This window comes from Tupaia chinensis, unplaced genomic scaffold (assembly GCF_000334495.1).
Source record: "Tupaia chinensis unplaced genomic scaffold, TupChi_1.0 Scaffold000225_1, whole genome shotgun sequence".
NCBI lineage: Eukaryota > Metazoa > Chordata > Mammalia > Scandentia > Tupaiidae > Tupaia > Tupaia belangeri.
In genome coordinates, this window is record NW_006159700.1 from 1,219,172 (window position 1) to 1,241,792 (window position 22,621).

The 22,621-nt window shown below is 40.3% G+C and overlaps 1 protein-coding gene across 3 annotated transcripts in view; it reads right to left on the minus strand.

Moving 5' to 3' along the window:
• MYO1B (myosin IB) overlaps window positions 1–22,621 on the minus strand; it is a 189,939-nt gene that overhangs the window by 125,345 nt on the left and 41,973 nt on the right. The gene's annotated exons all lie outside the window — the stretch shown is intronic.

The following is a 22,621-nucleotide window of genomic DNA, read 5'->3' on the forward strand; positions in this document are numbered from 1 at the left end:
CTTGCTTCAATCTAGAAAAATTTTTAAGAGAAGTCGGTACTCATTAATTGAAGAACATCTGATGTGTCAGGCAGGAGAATACAAAGACATCATCCCTGCCCCTAGGTGTTGGGTTTAGACAAATGGTACTATGTAACTAGGTAACAATTTACTTATGTGAGAACAAGTCATCTGGTCTGTGGTTTACTGAAAACAACAATCCTTCCCTACAGAGGCAATACTGGAACAAGGGGGAAAAAATTGAATTCAAATATTGCTTTTCTTCTTTCATCCAGGCATCCCAAACCTTTCAAATTCACCCTTTCCTTGCCATCACCCAACTAGGTCGTCACCTTCAATGAGTTGCTCATTTCTGGCCTTTGGTAAACTCTTAATGGGGTTTTCCATATCCAAGCTTAAGACATTATCACATCTAATCTTGATATACCCATCAAAATATAATGTCATTTTTTTTTCATTATTATGATTCAATTTCTCCACTCCCCACAGAGGACAGATTTAACTTCTTGCTTTTAGGTATTTCTGTACCAATTTGTTAGAAATCAAAGCATGGTTCTATCAGTTCTGTTCCTGAAAACTATGGCTCTAAGGATTACTCTGATTTTAAGTATATTTATTACTTACTTAGCAGCATGCATGAAATGTTCATATGCTTACAAAACAAGAGTTCTATGAATCTAAAATACTCAAAGAAGAATGTTAAGGAGAAGTTTAACCCTCTTTTATACTCTCTAACTAAAATTCTTCATTGTGGTTATTTTTTAAGGTTCAGCAATTCTTCCTAATGTTAGTATATAAATTCTATTGATAACATAGGCAAACAGTCACCTAAAATCAATCTTTAAAGGGTAAAGTGTGGTTCCATTTGAAACAATAACAACCTGGGACCATAATGATCCTAGAACCAAGGGGCAAAGGTAATTAGTCATCTTCAGAGCTGGCAATGAGAATGTCTGCCTCCTGTTCTCCCTACAGATGCTAGCTAACATGCCTGTGCTCTCCGAAAAATGGTACGCTTCTCCTCTAGGTACCCTTTGAGCAAGTTATTACTATTAATTTTCTTCTGAGTTCTGCAGTCAATATTGATCAAGGACCTACAATTTGCCAGGAACTGTGCCCAGCACTAGAGACAATGTGAAGATGAAAACACGGCTGTCCCTGTTCTTCAGTCCCTCAAGTTCAAGGGTCTCTCTCCTTCAGGGCCTCTTAGGAATTATACATCCCAGTTCCCTTCTGCCATCCCCAAATAAAAGATCTCCTCCCTTGAAAATAATTTTGTATTTTCAACATTTCAAACTCATATTCACAGCATATCTTCTTGGAGGAATGGATCAAATAATCTTCAAAGACTCTCCACGTTAAATTTTTATAATTCAAATCGCTAGGAGACTGCCTAAAAAGCTGTAGTGACAACCCTCTGTTTCTCACCTGTATACCTTTCTTGCTACTGGGATCTGACATGCTGTTGAATCCAATCAATTCAGTGACAGATCCTAAAGTGATACCATGGGACTCTCACTGGAGCTTCTCTATGCCAACAGCAGGCTTAGTGGCAGGGAAGAAAATCTACAGTGATTTAGAATGAAGTCATATCTCCAGAGGTTTTAGAACTAAACACTTACTGAAGGAAGACTTCCCTGCCATTTTTATAAATGGTCAAGCAAGGACTATCACAATTCCTAAAACCACTGGGTCATCGGGAAAGTCACAATGCACTTTTGCATAGAAAAATATCATGTCTTTTCCGACAATCCAGTATTATATGCCAGTGGTTCTAACCTTATTGCTTAAAGTTTCAAAAGAAAACACATATACACATGTATGTGTGCATGAATGCACACACGAGTGCACACACACACAAGATTGCTCTCTTCAATTATGTGCACTTCAAATACCTACTGATTGAGAAAACAATCATTTCTGCTATAACTCTCCAGGCCCAAAGACCGGGAACCATCACTAAGCCTCATGTAGTGGCCTTATGACCACCATAAACTTGTTCAGGCTATAAAACTACTGTTAATTTTCTTGTGAGTTCTGTCATATGCCTTATGGCCCACATCTCCAGAGATGAAGATCATCTATTTAAACTAGTCTTGGTTTGCTTCCTAGATTTCCATAAAATGATGACAATCCAAACTGTTCTGCAGTGTATTTTGTAATTAAGAATTGTTGGAACCAGCAGATGGCATAATGGCTATGTCGCTGGACTCCCATGTAGTCGACCACGGTTTGAGTCCCAGACTCAGTGGCTTAAACTCACGCCGGGCACGTGTACATGCATGTCCAAGATCCCGAGAGGAGAATGGAGGAGAAGGGATTGTGGCGTGGCCATCCTCCCTGGGGGGTGATTTCTCACTTTCTGTCTCTCTGTCTCTGTTTGTCTGGCGAGTGCACGCACCCTATAGCAAAAACCTCTCAAAAAAAAAAGGAATTTTTCTTTCTGGGACCAGCAGATGGCATAATGATTACGTCTCTGGACTCTCACATAGTAGACCACAGTTAGAGTCTTGGACCCGGCGACTTAAAACTCATTCTGGGTGCACATGCATGCATGCCCAAGATCCTGAGAAGAGAAAGGATCTTGGCATGGCCGTTTCCCTGGAGAGGTAATTTCCTCTCAGTCTCTCTGGCAAGCACGCATACCCAAAGGCAAAAATCTCTCAAAAAGAAAAAAAAAAATTGACTTTCATTGGCAGCAGAATATGTATACTTAGACCCTTATCAGAGAACATAACTCAATTATCTATAGACCTCCTCTAACTCAAAATCCAGTTCTGGAAAACAAGAAAACAAATAAGTGAACATACAAAACCATCCCAGAACCAGGAGACACCTGAAGGCAAATAAGTACTCTTTTTAAATTTTTTATGGTAGAGTACATGCACCTGTGAGCCGCGGGGAGAGAGGCGCACCCTCCACAGGTTCTGGCCATGCTGTAATACCCCTCCCTCCAGTCCTCCAGCCTGTCAGATCTTGGGGACTCATGTGCGTGCCTGACATGTTTCAGGCTGAGCATCCAGGCACTCGAATCATGGTGGCCATGTGGGACCCAGCCTCTCTCGAGCAGCATACTGCCACTGCACCACACGGCCCTCTTGCCTTCGTAAATCAAGAACTGTACCAGCAGGCATCCCCGGAAGCTCCGCTGATGCCTCCTTTCCCATCGTCCACTCCCTACAAGTTCTGAGACCTCTGTAATGGTTCTAACGAGCAACCAAGGATAAGTGCTGATTTATAACTTGCTTTTTCTAAACTGTACTTTGGTGCTAAATCCTCTACTTCCCCTTAGTGACATAAGGAGCAGCTATAAAAAAAATTCACCACTCTGTTTTCCACAGGGAAGTTCTGGGTGCTGTTGCTCATGGTGACACCCTTCACAGCAGAAGTTAAGTTCCAGAAGGGAAATCTCTTCTAAACCAAACTGGCAGGGGAACCTTGTTTCTCTTGAGCAAATTATGCACTTTGATCTTATAAGCAAAACTGATTTTGCGACTCATCATATTTCCCTTTTTGCTTTGACTATCAGGACATGAAAAGTTCAAGTTCAATAAATGTAGAAGCAGCCATGGCACTACCTTTCACTTGGGTCTCATCTACTTCCTATGCTTCCTTTGCTCTGACTTTTAAAAAGCTATTTATTTTGTTATACTGACAGTAAATTAATAAGCTGCCTCCAATTTTATGGGGGCTATTAATATCATAACTTTATGTGCATTCTTCACACAATTTGAACTATGAAAAACCAAATGACACAATCAATATGGCTAAAATCCACACACCCATGTATAGTTTCTGTTTAAGGGGACCGGGAAATTTTAGATACATGGATGGTTGAATGGCTAGAAAAACAGATGTGCCTTACAATATATAAGCTCAATTATAAGCATAGCTAAGAACGACAATCTCCCAGATGATTTTCATTTGCACACTTACAACTTGGACATTCAAAACTATTCTTCGGTAGGGATATAGATACACATAGGTTTACCAGAATTCTAAAACTACAATTTAGGGATGGCCCCACAATACAGTGAGTATTGTACATAGAAAGTTGGATGCCACGTAGCACTGGCATCTTGAAAAACATGTAGAGCAAACATGTGTGCATGCTTAGGCTCATGACAGGATGGAAAAATATAGGAAAAAAGACTGCAGCATGACCAAGCCCCATTGCAAGAGTGCTTTCTCTTTCTTTCTAGCAAGTACACATGACCTTGGCAATAATAAGTAATTTTTAAAAATTTCTTAAGGGCCAGCAGGTGGTGTGGTGGTTAAGGTGCTAAATTCCCACATGGCCGACCATGGTTCAAATCCTGGACCTGGCAACCTGCTTTCTCACTCAATCCCTCTTTTGTCAAATTAAAAAATGATCACAACATTAAACAATTTTTTTTTTATTTCTTAAAAAGACTACAGTTTAAAAAATTATAAAAGCAGGGCCAGTCCGACAGCATAGTAAGGTGGTAAGGTGGCTAGATCTCACACATCTAACTGTGCAGTTAAGAGTCCTGGACCCGGCAGCTTAAAAAGCATGCCAGGCATGTGTGCATGCCCAAAACCCCAAAAGAAAGGTAGAGGAAAAAGGATTATGATATGACTATCCGCCCCACCCCCCACCTGGAAGGTGCTTTCTCATTCTCTCTCTCTCCCCCTACCCTCCTTCCCTGTCTCTCTTGGATGAGCATGCATACCCTATAGCAAATTCCTTTAAAAATTGTAAAAACACTAAATCAAGAGAAATTTCAAAAGTCTATTACCCTAACTAATGTCATGGAATTAGAAATTCGCAATGCATGACTATTGGGATGAATTCTGTATCTACTCAAATTATCTGCATATCCCTCATTCCATGCTTTAATCCCTAATTCATTATCCAACCACATCAAACTTTCCCCACCTCTCACAAAAATCTAATATTCTCCATTTTGACACACACACACAAAAATCTTCTGCAGTCTTTTCTAAAATTTTAGTATTTCTTTGCCATCTACCTTTGACAACATCCATATCTGGAAAAAGAATTAAACTGAAGTTGTCCTTAAACACAACTTAAAAATCTGAGTATAGGGGAAATTGATGTTTGCTTATTCATCACCCATCTGGGAAGAGTTGAATCCAAAAACATTAACACTGCACTGGCTTAGGTTTCAAAGCTGGCTGGAACCATTTTGCCCGAATTCCCAATAGATGAATATGTGAATAAATATTGAAGAGATCAGCATCTACTTTTCTAAAAATCCAATAAACATACTAGTTCCAAGAAAATAAATAACATGGGAAGTGGACCAAAGATAGATCTATTTTAATAAGCTATCAAAGCATAGGTGTACCTTCAAATAGTCACATAATATTAACTACTTCTATAAACAATGACAACTAAATGTGACACTACTAAATGCATTTGCTTGCAATAAACTAGTGAGCCAGTGTCTGTGATGAAGAGTGGGGTGGGGGGGCAACAATAGAAACATGAACAAAAAAGAATAAATGTTCTACTTTTCTAGAAATGCATTCAAATAAGATTAAAATGGAAATGTAGAAATGCACTGTGATTACAGTTATTATAAGAAAGGAAATTGAAAATACTTGAAGAGGACTTCCTAAATTATAGTACTGAACTCATGTTTAAATTCATATAGAAGTTTGCTTTACATGGTACTCTTAAGATGAATTATCTAACAGTAACAACCCTATAAAATGATCCTAACAGACAGGAGACCATGTGACATTTACTAAATGCCCTTCCTGGTAACAAGGAAACACTGCTTCCCAGCTTCCCTTGTAGTTAGGTTGGGCCCCATGACTGTATGCTGGCCAGTAAAAAAGGAATGTCTATAATCATTCAAGCAATTGCAAGTCATCTATTACAAATGTTAGAACTACAGAAAGAAACAGATTGGTTATCTGAGTGAGAAGAGAGCCTCTGAAAAAAGCTACCTGACTCTCCTTCAGACTGTGAGAAACAAATATTTGTTGCATTATAGGCTAAGCTATGAAGCCCTAGTATCCAAGCAAAACCTACTTTATTCTGACTAATACATCCCTTACATCCCCTTACAAGACCTCAGTAGCTGATAGTACATGATAGGTACTGAGGAAATATTTAACTAACACTAGGCCCCCAAAATGGCACACAGGAATCCCAGGGCATGCCCAAGGTGAGCCACTGGAGTACGGACATGAAATACTAAAAACTTCTGATCTAGCCTGGTAGTACAGTCAGTAGCCAACTGAAGTCACGTGGCCAACTGCGGGTCGGGATCCCCTGGATCAGTCTGAAAACACCCTGGACCCATACATGCTTACCCAAGATCATGGCAAGCTGGAGGGCTGGAAAAAGAGGACTGTGGTATGACAAGACCCTGTTGAGAGGCTTCTTCAAATCTCCATTGCACACGCACATGTGCACACATGCACTCTCTATCACGAGCTTAAAAAAATGTTAAATTCTAATTCTAGGGACCAGCAGATAGCATAACGGTTACACCTCTGGACTCCCACACAGACGACCATGGTTCGAGACCAAGACCCAGCAGCTTAAAATTCAAGCCAGGAGCATGTGCATGTGTGCCTAAGATCCTGAGAGGAAAATAGAAGAGAAGGGACTGCAACGTGGCCATCCACCCATGGGGGAGGGATTTCTCGCTTTCTGTCTCTTGGGCGAGCACACACGTCCTATAACAAAACTTCTCTCTTTAAAAAAAAAAATCTAATGATAATAAACATCAATTTCCCTTATACTTGGACTTTTCATTTGTGCTGAAGGACAACTTCAGTTAAATTGTTTTTCCAACTATGTATACAGTCAAAAATGAATGGTAAAGAATCTCAAAATTTTAGAAAAAATTGAAGGAGAACATTTTATCAATTTTTTAAATTGATGAACTAATTCCTTTATTCATCCCTTTTAAAAAATTCCTGTCCTTGTGTATGTTATATAACATACATATTAGGATAGTTTTACTTGAAATTAACTATAAATAACCAAACAGAGTGGGTAGATTTTAAGACCTCTGATCTTGAAGCAATAACGTAAGCATAATGCATAATCCCTGCTCAACAATGCTTACTCTTCACAGAAGTCCAATATTTAAATATGAAACATAATGAGATGTACAAGATAACAAAGTGCAATGTAATTATGACATAATGGATGCACTATCCAGAAAAGGGCTTGAAAACAGAGGTGGTACCCCAGATGCACCTGGTAAGATGAATGGGACTAGAAGATATGGGGGCGAGGGCAGTACCATACCAGAACACTGTATCAGATATCTGGAAAGAAGGAGAAATGAAACAAACAGTGGGATGAAGAGACAATAGGTAAAAAGGCAAGTGGAGTAAAACTTATAGCTGATCACTAGCTACGAATTTATCAAACTCAATGTTTTTTCACAGCAAGAATTTTTACTTTAGTACTGATTTTAATGTTACAAGTTCTATTCAAGATAATGCCACATATAGGCAAACATCAAAGACAAGTAAATTTTTTTTTGAGACGTGACAAGTAGATTTTAAGACAAGTCTTTAAATACAGAAAGTGACAAAGATTTTCAGGTTTTAAATTCGTTTATGCTACTTAAACTCTGCAAAACTATGTATGGTATTCACAATCACAGATAGGATACAGTCATAAAGCAAGTTATGTCAGGAAAGGGAAGCATACGTTCAAGGCATTACAAACCATTTTCTATTTGTTTTAGGAACAATTCCCAACAACACTCATATACACATGTTTCCACACTTCCTCCTTCCTTACACCCACATTCCAGGTAATGAGTAACCAGATAATGATGACTCACCCACATTTTGTAATCTTGAACAGCTATATGTGTTCATTCTATAATTTCTATCTTTAACATCTCTATACTTCAGTAACATTATTCTTCAATACATTTTTCCTGACCTCAGGTGAAATTCCGTCATTTTGAAGGTCCTTGTTTTTTTTATCCATAATGCTATTAACATGAGCAAAATATGCATGAGCCTCTGCAATTAATAATAGCCAAAGCAATATAGATAAAAGGAGTCGCCACACTGAATGGCAAATGCAAAGGAGGGTATATGAGTACATGCGAGGTGTATGTAAGAATATGTCTTTTGAAAGCAAGCAAAGCAATGCCTTTAAAAGCAGCAATTTCTGAATAAACAGTGAAGAGCCCTTTGTGACCAGTTCTTCATTAAAATATAAAAGATGGGGGGCCAGCAGGCAGCATGATGGTTAAAGGTGCTGAATTCCCACATGGCCGACCATCGTTCGAGTCCCAGATCTAGCAGCTAGCTTGCTTTCTCTCTCTCTCTCTCTCTCTCTCTCTCTCTCTCTCTCTCTGTCTGTCTCCCTCCCTCCCTCTCTGGTCTAAATAAAATTTAAAAAATAAATAAAGTTAAATATAAATAATTCTTTAAAAATAAAATATATAGAAGATGGAAGTGGAAATAGACTCCTCTGATTTTAAGCAGGTAACCTAAAGTCTTCAGTAGGTAACTTAAAATCATGCCTGCATGTGCTTCCCAAAGGTAGTTGTCATAGTAACCATCTAAATCTTCCCTTCCTCCAGATACTTTCCAAAGTTTTGTTATTAAAGAAAAAAGATTCAGATACATACACTCTTAACTTATTCTTCTATTGCTACATTTTTGTGAAGTTAGGCAAACCACCCATGAGGCTTAGGCTATTCCTACTGTAACTGAAGATATTCTTTCCAGACTTCAAGCTGACCACCTCAGCATCCAGGCACTGAATGCTAATAACCAAAGGGAAGGGTTTCATGTGCAAAGGAGTGTACGCCCTATGTAGATGGCAAGAAAGTCTGAAATCAGTGCACTCTACACCAAATGCACCCTCCTGAATAATATGGGATTCATCACTAATAGCAACTAGAAAACAGAGGTTTTGTCTTAAAACATAAGTGAATTAACATCTGCTTACACTTATAAGTCATTTCAACATTCAGCGTTCACCACTCATTCATTAAAACATTGTGTTTTTACACAAAGACATTTAGGCATATTTAACAAGTTTGAACATTTTTTTCCAGTTGGTGACTGAAATTCAAGATGGTATTTCTTCCAGACACATAAGCTTATAAATGCCCTGATTCTAAACTCTATTACTTAGGAGTAACCTTCATAATCCCTAAATCCTCCAATGATTCAAGAAGACTGGTATTTGAATGTTTTATTAAAAAATTTTTTTAAATAGTTCTAAATGTAGCCATTATCTCAACTAAAACAAATTTTCCCCTTCCTAATATCCTGGTTCATTATGTGATAACCCAATCTAGTCTTTTATTTTGTCTTGGAGATCAGTAGTTATTACACTACAAAGGCCACCTATTTCAAGAATCCCTTCAAGACTGAACACAGCTAGCACCTTCAGACTCTGAACTTACTCATTTTTCTGTGCTTCCAATTTATTATTGTCTTTGCAAGTATGCTGTTAGATTAAAAAGTTCTGCATATGTAGTCATCCCTCCCACAACTAGACTAAAAGATCCTTGAAGACAAACATCGTGTTTTGTACAATTTCTAACAGGGAGTCCCAAAATCATTCACTAATTCATTTGCTCCACAAATATTTATGAAGTAGCTGCTACGTGACAGGCATTGTTCTAAGTGCTGTATATATGAGAATAAGTGAAATAAACAAAGCCTCTGCTCTCTTGGAGGTGACATTCTAGAGCAGAAGACAACAAAGAAAGAATAAACAAACACACTCATCTGAAATGTTGGAGTAATGACAAGTGCTAGAAAAGTAAAGTAGTCTAGGGAATGATGAATGGTTGGGGTGGGGATTGCTGTTTCAGGGTATGGCATCAGGAAAGGTTTCCTGGGTGAAGACAGGAAGTCAGCCCTCTGTGGGGTATTGAGCACTCTCTTCCATGTGGATGGTATAAGAAAACGAGATCTAACAAAGTCAGTGTTCAACACCCAGATCTCATGGAACTGTGCAAGCCATACCCAATCACTGTAGGTTTTTAAGCAGCAAAAAACCAATTTGATGGGCACCTTTTAAAAAGCTCACTCTAGGCCACAGCCATTACATTGGTGAAGAGAAAGGTAACTGTGAGGGCAAGAGGAGACAGCAAAAGAGTTGAAGCAAAAGACCTATTAGGAGGCATCCATGACAAAAGAGGGTGGTGGCCTGCATGAGCCCAGGCAGTGGAGGTGAGGGGTGTTGGGGTCAGAGTAAGACACAGAAAGGCAGGACCAGTAAGACCTAATGACAGATCCAGGGCAGGGTGAGAAAAGGAAGAGGTTTGTGCTGTGAGTAACCAAGGATGGTGCCACCACTGAAAGGGGTGAGGAAGAAGAGAGAGAGGAGGCAGTTCTAAGTCTGGTACAAAGCCTGCTCAAGCCTGAGATGCCTTTTAAACATCCCAGCATTTGCTGAAGTGAAATGTCACTGAATTGCCTGCAGTTCAGGGAAGAGGGCCAGTCCAGCTGGAGAGCTGAATTTGGGAAGCGTCAGAAGCTCCTGGAGGTTATTTAAAGCCCATATGGCTCATCTAAGTCAAGTCTTCAGAGACGAAAAGAAAAGGAGCCAGAGCTGAGCCCTGGGATATACCCAGTAGAGAGGAAGAGGTCCTTCCAGAGGAGGCTGGAGGTGGAACAGCCAGCAGGGTGGGGAAAATGGCAAGGTGGTGAAGCCAGAAAGTCAAACTCTGAAAAAGGGTTTTAGGAAGGGGTAAGTCACATGGTCAAATGTTACTAATTATTAAAGGAGGAGAGGATTCAAAGTCAACTGCTGGATTTGATAACAGAGGTCACCAATGATCTTGAATAGTTTTAGTGGAGAGGACAGATGAAAGACCAATTACATTGACATTACTAAAGAAAAGGTAATAAACTGGAGACCACTAGCTCGCCCAAATTTTGAAAGATCTGTAATAAAAGGAAACAAATAATTGGCATGATAGCTAGATATGGATTAAGAGAAACATTATAACATGTATGTTGGTGGGAATGGAAAAGACAGAAGTAAAGGTATATAATGCACTAGAGAGGTAATAACAGGGAGAAGTCTTTAAGGACTTGAGGCAACTGGATCAGATCCTGGGAACACATGGAAGGGCTGCCTGAGGTGACAGAGGGACAGACAGATCTTTATGACACTTAGATGTTTATCAAATTGAACTACTGAACTACGCTTAACATTTCTTGGGAAAGGAAGTCCACTAATTCAAGTTTCTAGAACGCTCTACAGAAACTCCAACAGTAGCTTCAGGACGCTAACATTCAAGGATTTCATGACAAACTTTCCATTTAAGAGCAATGTACAAGGGCCAGCAGGTGGTGTGGTATTAAGGCAGCTGGACTCCCAAATGGCCAACTAGGGTTCAAGTTCCAAAGACAGCAGCTTGAAAGTCACACTGGATAGGTGTCCATGCTAAGTATTCTCCTGTGTTGTGAGTTGTTCTTGCAAATTCTTGAAACTAAAGGGGTATATGTAGGGAGGGGTCATGGAAAACCCCATAATATGTGACCAAAGGTGACCAAAATCCCAGGAGGAAAATGGAGAAGTGATTGTGGTGTGGCCATCCCTCCTGGGGGTGAGGTATATGTGTGTGGGGAGGGGTCATGGAAAACCCCATAATATGTACAAAGGTGACCAAAATCCCAGGAGGAAAATGGAGAAGTGATTGTGGTGTGGCCATCCCTCCTGGGGGTGATTTCTCACTTTCTCTCTCTCTCTGTCTCTGTATGGGGAGCACACAATATGTCCTATGGCAAAAACCTTTAAAAAAAAAAAAAAAAACAGAGCAATATAGAGTAAGCAGAGGTCCACATCTGTGGTCATGGTCTCAAGGTCCCAGCAAAAACTTTGGAATTTCCTGAGTGATAAAATGTCTTTTATTATTCACAATAAGTTCCTTTTGCCCTTACCTGGAATTATTCTAATGAGGTAGCTCATGGTGGGACATCTAGAGAGCTTCAGGATGGGGGTGTTCACCAGAAAGACCAAACCTGCAGGCCAGCAGGTAATGTGGTCATTAAGGCAGCTGGATCCCACATAGACAACTACACAATTTGAGTCCTAAACCCAGTAACTTGAAAAAACACACCAGATGTATGTGCATCCATGCTCAAACTCCCGAGAGAATGGAGAAGGGATTGTGGCATGGTCACCCTCTCTAGGAGATGCTTTCTCGCTTTTTCTCTTTCTCTCTCTCCTGTGAGCACGTGTACCCTATAACACATTTTTTTTTAAAAAAACAGACAGACCAAGACTGTAATTAGAGGGAGAGAACCTCCAGCCCCACCTCCGCACCAGAGAGGAGGGGAAGTTTCCCGGAGATTATAAAACCATGAACAAGATGGGGGAGATGTTCAGTGAACACACTAATGTGCCAGGAAGATGGCCTGCCCAGAAAATGCATGGCGGCTTTGCAGTTCCCTACTAATATGACGGTCCTCAAAGTTCATAGAAGCTGTGTGTTAGGAAAAAGCTATGCATAGATTTCAATTTTTTTTGCACCAAAATAAAAATTTTCTAATTCCATTTTAAGTGGTCTTTTTGAAGTTCCCTGTACTTTACCCTATCACCTCCACTGACTCTTCCTATACTGTGTCCTTTATAATAAACCAGTACGTGTTTAGTATTTTCCTATGTTGTGTGAGTTGTCCTTACAAATTCTTAAAACTGGGGTTGGGGGGAATCCCATGGAAACTCCCAAATTTACTGTTTGCTGGGCAGAAGTGTGAGTGGTCAAGAGACCCCATTTGTGGCTGGCATCTGAAGTAGGCAGTCTATGGAACAGTCTTTGATCCATGGGTTTGGTGCTAACTCTGTGTAGTTAATGTCATAACTGAACTGAAGTGTTAAATAGCCAAGTAGGAGTTGGAGAATTAGCTGGTGTTGGAAAAACCACACACTGCAGTGTCAGAAATGATACTAAAAAATGCACACCATCTGCTGCTAGGCTGTAGGGGGGTAAAACAAACAAGACATAAGGGTCCACAGGAACTGAAGACAGGAGCAGACGTCTCAATGTCAAAAGTCTAAGCGATCAGATTTAAGGAATATGAAAACAAGACCCTGGGCTGGACCTGTAGCATAGTCACTAAGTGTTGTGCATGAAAAGCTGGATCCCACATGCTGACTGCAGTTCGAATGCCAGCCTTCATGCCAGGTGCATGTGCATCCCTGCCCCAAATCCTGACAGGATGGAGAGATGGAGGAAAAAGAATTGCAAGATGATCACATCCCATTAGTGGGCAATTAAAATTTAAAAGGAAGGAAGAAAGGGAGGAAGGAAGATAGGACTACAAAACCTCCAGTTTCTCAAAAATGTACAAATATAACCAAAGACCCGAGATGCAGAAAACGTGGAAGTAGGAAGCAGTGCACAAAGCTGGTTTACTCACTTGCCAAACCTTAAACACTTCAGGAGAAGGTCTAGATCAAAGCAACACTCAGTCTGTGAGTTAAGAGTCATAGACGACTGACCATGAATCAATAACTACCTTAAAAATGAAACAGCTACATGGCAAATCCACACATTAAAGAGGAATTCAAATTTTACTTAAAACTTTTCAGAAGCGCATTCATAAAGCAGTAATGCTGAGTGACTGAGCACAAGTGGAAGGAGTTCAATTTTGGGAATTTAGGCCTGTATACAGTCTTTCCTGGGTTCAGACACCCACTTGGCTCTGCCTTGGGAATTAGGGAACACAGAAGAGCAGGGAGGAAGCCACCTCCCCCCGAGCCCATGCCAAGAGATTATATGGACCCATGCTCTTCACAAGGCTGTCTCCAGGCTATTTGAGCTTCTCAGGAACTGCTTGGCATCCTGAACGTGGTACTCCTCATCCTAGGCAGGAGTCATGACTGGCCTCTGGTCCTCCTCTCTCTCCCCTACGCTTCCTCTCTTCTAATCAGCACTGTAGGAGGTTTGCCTCCTCCCATTTCCAGATGAGCCTTCTGTCCTTGTCCCTGCCAGCCTAGATTGCTACAAAAGCCTACCAAGTCACTACATCTCCTTAAGCCCCAACATCAGTCCAAATCTTAAGCCTGATCTTACCTCTCCTGCCACTACTAAGTGCAAATCTTCAGCACACAAGCCCTAGGTGACCCAGGTGTGGTCTTCCCTTTCTGCTGCTGCATCTCTGCCTCCCCAGCCTGCACACTACCTTCCAACCTTAGGGGGCCACATGAATATGGATCACTGACATGCCATGGAGTACTAGCTCCCTTTCAGACCCTTGTATCTGCTGTTTCTTCTACCTATAACAGGTCATGTCCCAGTACCTCTTGAGGTCCATAGTGAAATATCACCATCCTAAAAAGGCATTTTCTGGCTACTCCACTTGAAAGAGTAAACCAGGCCCCCACACCCACAAAGCCCACACATTCCTTAGGCATTCTGTTTCTCCATAGCACTTGTCATCATCTAAAATACCATTATTTTGTTTACTTCTTAGTATAGTGCCTCTCTCTATGCTAGAATGAAAACCCAGTAGGGAAGATTTTAGTCCATTTTATCCTCAATGGCAGCACAACACCAGGACCTGGCACATCGTAGGAACTCAATCATGCTGAATGACTAAGTCTAGTCCCCTGACTAGAAACATATCTGTTCTGGGCTTAGAATCTCATTTGAGTCCCACTGCCCCAGCTCCTCAGGTGGAGCCAAACACCAAGGCAGGGGACCATGCCATGCACTGCCCACACTCAGACACCGGTCGGTGCAAAGAGGCCACTATTATTACTATCATTATAATTATATAATATATATTGTTAGATATTATTGTTTCCTGACACAATAGGATGAACCAGGGCTATCCAGGGAAAACCAGGATATGTCTCTGCCTTTGTTAAGACAGCTAGCTGTCTTCCTTCTGTAGTTGCTTATTGACTGGTCTGTCTCCACACTGGGCTATACATCCTTCAGGACAAACTCATCTCTGCATCCCAGCACCTCCCATGTATTGAGGATGCTTAGTCATGTTTACTCAATGAATAATCAATCACTTCCACTGGGAATTTGGAATCCCTGCACAGGCTGGCACTGGGAGGAAAGCAGACCCTGGACCACATGATGGCATAAGCTTCCTTCCTGGGCTGCTGCATCACAGCTGTTCTCCTTCACGTACAGCTCTGCCCTGTGATGGTCCTGGTACTCACCCTCGGTTCCCCATTCTCTTAAGTGTGGCCTCATGCTCACTGTCCTGAATTCTGTTTCCATTATCCCTATGCTTGCTGATTTCCCAGACTGGATGAGGCCCAGCAAGTGCTAGACTCTATTCAGACAAACTCCCACATCTCCCTTTGTCCTACTCTGTCCTACTGCCACACAAGACCCAGCAACAGACCATGGCAACAATCCTTTCAACAAAACAGGGTAAGAACAGCACCCCTCCCCACTCTTCCTAATCACACTCTCTCAACAGGGCTCCTCAAGTGGGTTCCAATTGTAGTTCTCTTTGCCAAGGAAAATGGATTAGAATAATTATCTTAAGGGCAGAGGCTTTAGTGCCACACCCCTAGATGAAACAGTTCTCTTCCAGAACATTGTAGAAATTCTCAGGGCCTGTCAAACACCAGTAATCTTCTGGCAGGAAGTAGCCTATTTTGCTGAGAACCAAATTTTTCCTTTTAAGAGTGTATCAATGAAACAGTCACGTAAGGTGGTATGAACATGTGCTTGGCTTTAGAATCAGCCTTTTCAAAATAACTCTTTCAAGTCCAAGATGTGTATTTTGTCTAAAGGAAAATAAATTCTAGTTAGGGACCTAAAATCAGGATTCCTGAGACTCCCGAGACATACCAAGAACACTTTTTGATCAATTAATGAATTTTTTCATCACAATGATTTTTATCATTGAAACGTTGGGCTGGCACCAAACCAACTTTTTTTAGTTTAAAACGCTTCACAATCTGAAGAGAAATGAACTAAGGCTCTTTCTGCCAAGAATATATATTATGAAATAAACTTGTTTTGAAAATAGCCCCAATAAAGCAATACAGTGGGAATAACTGAGCGTCAAAGGCAGTCTCACTCGCATATTTATAGAAACTGACTGTGGACTGAGCCCAGAGGTGTTTCCCACCATGAACCCTGCCTCAGGAACCATTCAGCTTAACAGCTGACCTTCACTGCTACAGAGCCATTACACTGCCAATATATGAAACTAGTTTCTCTAAGACAGAAGTTTTCTAATCTATGGCTGGTCCAGAATCAAACAGCTATCCCCCCAAACTGAAAACAAACATGCTGCCAACCTTCTGTTTCTTTTAACCCATGACAGTCATGCATAAAAGGAGAAGGGAAATTGTAGGTATTTTCAGGCGGTATCATTACAAACATGATGTTAATTTAAGGTATTTAAACTGGAGGAGTTTGACTCCTTTCTCTGATTCTTTTCCAAGCTACTCATGTAGCTCACAGGCCTAAACAGATGCAAAGCTTTGCAGACCACAACCTGTCACCCACTGACTTCAAATGCCTATGGCTCAAGGGCCAGCCCATGGTTTGATGATTAAGCGAGCTGGATCTCACATGGCTGATCTTGCAGTTCGAATCTTAGACTGGGCAGCTTGAGGAATCTGCCAGGTGTACATATGCCCAAAGGGAGACAGGAGAGGGGAAAGAAAAGAAAGAATATGGTTCAGAAGGTGTTTTATAAGAATATTATTTGAAATTCATTTTTGCTTTAACAGAAGTTTCCCTTCCTCTGTTCTTTCCCCTTCCCCTCCTAAAGCGTGGAGTGAACTATTCTGAGTACTTAAGTAGGAGTCTCCCTCACGAAGGCAGGGATTGCTATTTGTTTTGTTCATTTATGTATCCCAGTGCCTAAGAGAGTGCCTTATCCCAGTGCCTAAGAGAGGGCCTGGTGCGTGGTAAGCACTCAATAACTATTTGCTCAGTAAATAAGTAACTTTTCTAAAGTAAAAGAAACAATGCTAGATGGGAAAACATAAAAACCTTTTCTGCCACTGGTTTTTATGGGAGATGCAGAATTAAGTAAAGGTTTGATTTTTAAAAGTAAAATGAGAGAAGTAATACAACAGCCTCAGCAATATCACAGTAACACACACACACACATGCAAGACAAAGGACTTTCACACTCAGTTATACAATCAACCATGGGAACTCAAGAACTAGTTGGCATAAGAGTTCTCAAAATAGATGCAGTTTTATTCACAGAATAAAACTATAAAAAAAACAGTGATTACATAAAAGGACAATGTCTTCTGTCCCCAACCCTTATCCTAAGCTCTGTGCACCCCACAGGAATGTTCTTTATAACATTTATTATATCATTTATTATTTCTGGTTCACCTTAAAGGAGTGAAAATGACTACTGGATTAACAAGCATGCAAAGCACACAAGCTGTCTACGTCATTCAACGGGCAATGGCACATGGTTCATGCAAAATCAGTTTGGCACAAAATAAGGGGTCAAAGAGTCCACAATGACAGAGCATTCACATCTGGACAACTGACATTAACATCATCCAAAATCTTCCAAACCAATTCCTTTCCCATTTTTAGGTCAAAGTAACTAGAAATTTTTCAAAACCTTAAGCCATTTTCTTAAGTTTTTAAAATTTGTTGCTGGGTTTTACATTTACTGAAGTGTAAATGCTGCTTGTTTCAAATAATGCTAGTAATGTCTAATGCAATTTGGTCACCACATTATGTCCTAATTTAAGGACACACTTCAGCTCTCTCCAGGGTTGCGGCCACCAGCATGAGCTGTTTCCAGGAGGCACAATACATTTCATTCTGGGGACAAACAGAAACTGAAAAAATTCTTGGAGTTGAAGAGCACCATCAGAACATTTTTATTTCTCTATAAAAATAAAATAATCTCATTAGGCTGCAGGAAATTTTTAATAAACTCCTTGAATGTCCTCCCAACTACAATTTAATTTTATTGAATCGTCAGATAATATATGTAAAATGTAAGGAAAAAAAAATTAATTCTCTTTTGTTCTATAGTTACTGAGCTCTTCAAAGAAAAGTACCACAGAACATATAGGATAAAGTTCCTGATCTATAAAATCTTCCATCTCATTCAAGACTTTGATACCAAAATACAATTTATCATTGTAAAAAGTGGTGTCTAAGAGTGTGTGAGTGGTTCCAATAACTCTGAGGCAGGACAAGTCACTTGTGGGTTGTACTGGGACTGATGAAGTCCCTAAGGTAGACCCTAAGAGACAGGCAAGACTTTAACAGTAGAAATAGGGTATAGGGTAGGAGACACTGAAGGGAAAAGACGAGAGTAGTTCTAACTCAAGAGGAAGTTTTACAAAGGGGAGCAGTAAAATTTGTGAGTAGAAGAGAGCTAATGTTGGACTACAGAGAGCCTCTGAACACTAAACCAAGAAACACGACATAACAGGAATTTCAAAAGGATTTCCAGGAGGAAGAGTAACATGATCTAATTTTGAAGATCCATTTATCTGTGATAAAACTGCATCAACTGACAGCTACGATACCAGGTCAAGAGGCACCCACCAAAGGCCCATGGATTTGGTAACTAAACTATCTGAAGGTGTGCTGTCACTGTGGTCACTGTGCTATTCCGGCTATGTAGAAGGAGATTAAAATTAGTTCAATTATTTCCCTCCTTTCTCACTTATCATTCTTTCTATCAATGAGGTTTAGCAATCTGAGGTAATTCTCAATAAATCCAGTTACTGAGCTGTCTGAAATGTAGTAAGTCCTCTGGGACATACACACACACACACACAAATCCTTATCTCCAAAGAATTAAAATATCACACTGAAAAGACATTCCTTGTATAATTAAAGAAACCAACAGTATAGCGTTGCCTCCCAGAGAAGCAAACATTCCCCTGGGGCTGCCACCCAAAGTCACATTCAAAGGTATAGCTCAGAAGGCCAGCAGGTGGCGTGGTGGTTAAGGCACTAGATTCCTTTGTGGCCAACCAGAGCAGTTTGACAATGACACGGGACGCACAGGAACTGGAGAGAATTGAGAGGGGATTGCAGCGTGGCCATCCACTCTAGGAGGTGATCTCTCACTTTCCTTCTCTGTGTCTCTCTGGCGAGTGTACACAACCTACGGCAAAAGCCTAACAACAACAAAAAGGGTATAACTCAGAGGACAGGAGTTCAGAGAAAAGTAAGTGCTAAAGACAAGAGGCATCAGCTGAAGAGTTCGATGTTAAGGGGGCTGAAAGTCCCACGTGTGGCAACAGAAAATGATTCCTGAGAATACAGGTAAGACATTTCATTAATTTTTTTTCACTGTTTTATTCTTTTATATATTTCCCTTATCTGAAAGTCATACTTTCAAAGAATGTAAATCTTTTTAATTGTCTGAAATATAAGAAAAATTACAAACACCTTCAGAATTCATTTGCTGCATGAATTAAAAGAAAATACCTGTATGCTTTTGTAGACTGAGAGTGAATAACAAGTCAAATTAAATCCCAAAGGTAATTCAAGAAGAGTTAATTGACAAAATTTTCAAAGAATATTGGAGTGCGGGTGGTCTTCAAAGAGTCCACAGAATTGATTCTTGGCCTTTTGGTTAAGATCAAAAATACAAAGTTCATAGGAAATGTATACCATGAAAAAACTCTGCATGGATTTCTGAATTTTTGGGGGCCAAAATAATTTTATATTTTAATTTCATTTTTTCACAAACTTTTTGAAGACCCCTCATATTGTCTGAGCAGCTGCTTAAACTGTTTTCTAGTCAAATTGGAGCCAAATTCTTGAAATAGTCATAGTGCATCAAAAGTTAAATCCATTGTGCCCCCTTATATCATAAATGTCCTATTTTTTTAATTGCCAGAGTGTGTGTGCTCAAAAACAGAGAGTGTATCCCCCCTTATTATCTACTATTATCTACTTATTTATCTCTAAATAAGTAGATTTACACAGCCCAAATATGTCGCCGAGTGCTACATTATCAAGATAAACTAAAATAAACACCTGAATAGTGATATAAGTAGATATTTTCCTCAATTACCAGATTTTATTTTCTATTAATATGAACAGCTCTATCTAATTTTTCTTAACTATCTGATTTTGTTTTCTAGTAATACGAAGCAGGCTATCTAATCAGACAAAGAAAACTCTTCTCTGCTGGGATACAGTTTTGGCTTTCTACAGGTTTTTCCATGTTAGTTCAGGGCTCTCGACCTCAGCATTATTGAGGTTGTGAACAGGTAAATTCTCTATTATGGAGGGTTCTCACATGCTTTGCAGGGTACTTAGCAGCAGCCCTGACCTCTACCCACAGTATCACCCTAGCTCCTGCTGTGACCACCAAAAATGTCTCCAGACATTGTCAAATATCCATAGCAGAGCAGAATCACCCTGCTTGAGCACTACTATTTTGACATAAAAAGATTCTGAAAATGGCTGAACTCAAAAAGTAACCACAAGTTGGCAGCTTAATCATTTTCAAATACTCACCTCCCCCAAAAGCCAATGACCAATCAATCCTTTAGTCAAGACATTTTCCAAACATTTCCCCATCAATATTTGCACACACATGTATTTACACACATTTCATGACACTTTGGGGTTGTTTCCAAGGTATCATCTGTTTTAAGAGAGAACAATGCTATTGCTAAAAGGTAGTAATGATGGGGATAATGATAACTATAATGTAGTTCCAGTCCAGTGTGCACAATAGTTTTCCACTATTCTAAATTCATATTCCACACTTCTTCCTATAAAAGGTATTATACTGCATCTACCAACGCTCTTCTGCAGAATACCATGGACCACTTGAAGCAACTGATGATAAAAAGAACACCTGTGGGCGTGGTGGTTAAGGCAATGGTTTCACTCCCACATAGCAAACAAGTTCTGGACCTGGTGGCTTGTTTTTTTGTTTTGTTTTGTTTTGTTTTTTGGAGAGGTTTTCACTATAGAGCGCGTGAGCTCGCTATAGAGCACGTGAGCTCGCTATAGAGCACGTGAGCTCGAGAGAGACAGAAAGTGAGAAATCACCCCCCAGGGGGGATGGCCACGCTGCAGTCCCTTCTCCTTCATTCTCCTCTCGGGATCTTGGGCACACACACACACGCACCCGGCGTGAGTTTAAGCCACTGGGTCCAAGACTCGAACCACAGTCGACTACATGGGAGTCTAGCAACATAGCCATTACGCTAACTGCTGGTCCCCTGGTGGCTTGTTTTCTCACTTTCCCCCTTCCTCTCTGCTGAACTAAAATAATAATAATAATAGTGATAATAAATAAAACTAAATAAATCATTTTTTTTAGAAGTGACTTCTGGTAAAACACTCACAAGCCCACGGGGGAGGGACAGGAAATGTTTCTGCCTAACTAACAAACGGAGAAGTCTGAGGCTCTCAACTCATTACAGGATTTGGCCCAGCTGGGCATCTTTCTCTTTCCTTTTCTTAAAACTCAGTAAGTGAACATAAAAACAAAGAGTAACAGACACATGTTGGGTATCAGTAGATGTAACAGCTTAAGGTAAAGTGGCAGTGGTACAGGTGGTAGGGTACTCTCCTGTGATACTGGACCCATAAGAGAGGTTTGAATCTTGGGTTGACTGAACACAACAGAGAGCCCCATGTGCTTGTAATCCTGGCTGGCTGGAAGGTTGGAGTCAGGGGAATAAGTGGGGGACAGGGTCCTGGTATGGTAAGACCCTGTCAAGGGTACCTGTCTTTCTCATGAAAAAACTAAGTATGTAAGTTGTTGTTTTGTTTTTGTTTCGTTTTGTTTTTTGTTTTGTTTTATTTTGTTTTGAGAGATAGTTGTGGTATAGGGTACATGCATTCATGAGAGAGAGAAAAGGTAAGAAATTATCCCTACAGAGGACAGCCATGCCACAATCCCTTCTCTTCTATTTTCCTCTCACACATGCACACACATCCAGCATGAGTTTCAAACCCCTAGGTCCAGGATTTGAACCACAGTAAAACATGTGAGAGACCAACATCTTAACTATTATGCTACCTGCTGGTCCCCATTATAAGCTTAAAAAAAAAAAAAGGTAACATAATTTGAGAAATAAAAAGTTTAAGGTATTGCTTATAACTTCTGGGTATTCTCCTTCTAATTTTTTTTTTTTTTTTCCTTTTCAGACATTTTTTTTTTAACTTGAGGAATTAGTAATTCTCTGGTCTGGGCTAGCCCTACAGCCTAAGGATTTAGGGAGTCAGGTCCCACATGCCCAAATGTTGTTTGAATCCTGGCCCCACCGGCTAGAAAAACATTCTGGGTACATGTGTGTGCATGCCCTCAATCCCACCAGAATGCAGAAATGGAGAAGAGGTTGTTACATGACCATGCCTCCAAGGGGGTAAAGGGGAGCTTTCTCCTTTTGTCTCTCACCTCTCTCTGTCTCTCTTTGATGAGTACACACACCCTCTGCCAATTAAAAAAATAGTTCTAGGGTCTAATAATTCAGTTCTGTCACTGACCCATCAAACCTAAGAAAACTCAGTGTTATTTTCAGCCATTCAAGCCAGAAAATGAAGTTCGAGTGCAGAATCCTTTCATCATCTCTTAGGTACATTAACAAAGAAAATCCTTAAAGAAACAAATGGAATCTACAGGTATTGTGAAGAAATTATTTACACTAACAAATCAACTCAGAAAAATCAAACAAGTGATCAGCTTCGGGGAAGGTGAAATCACTGGCCTG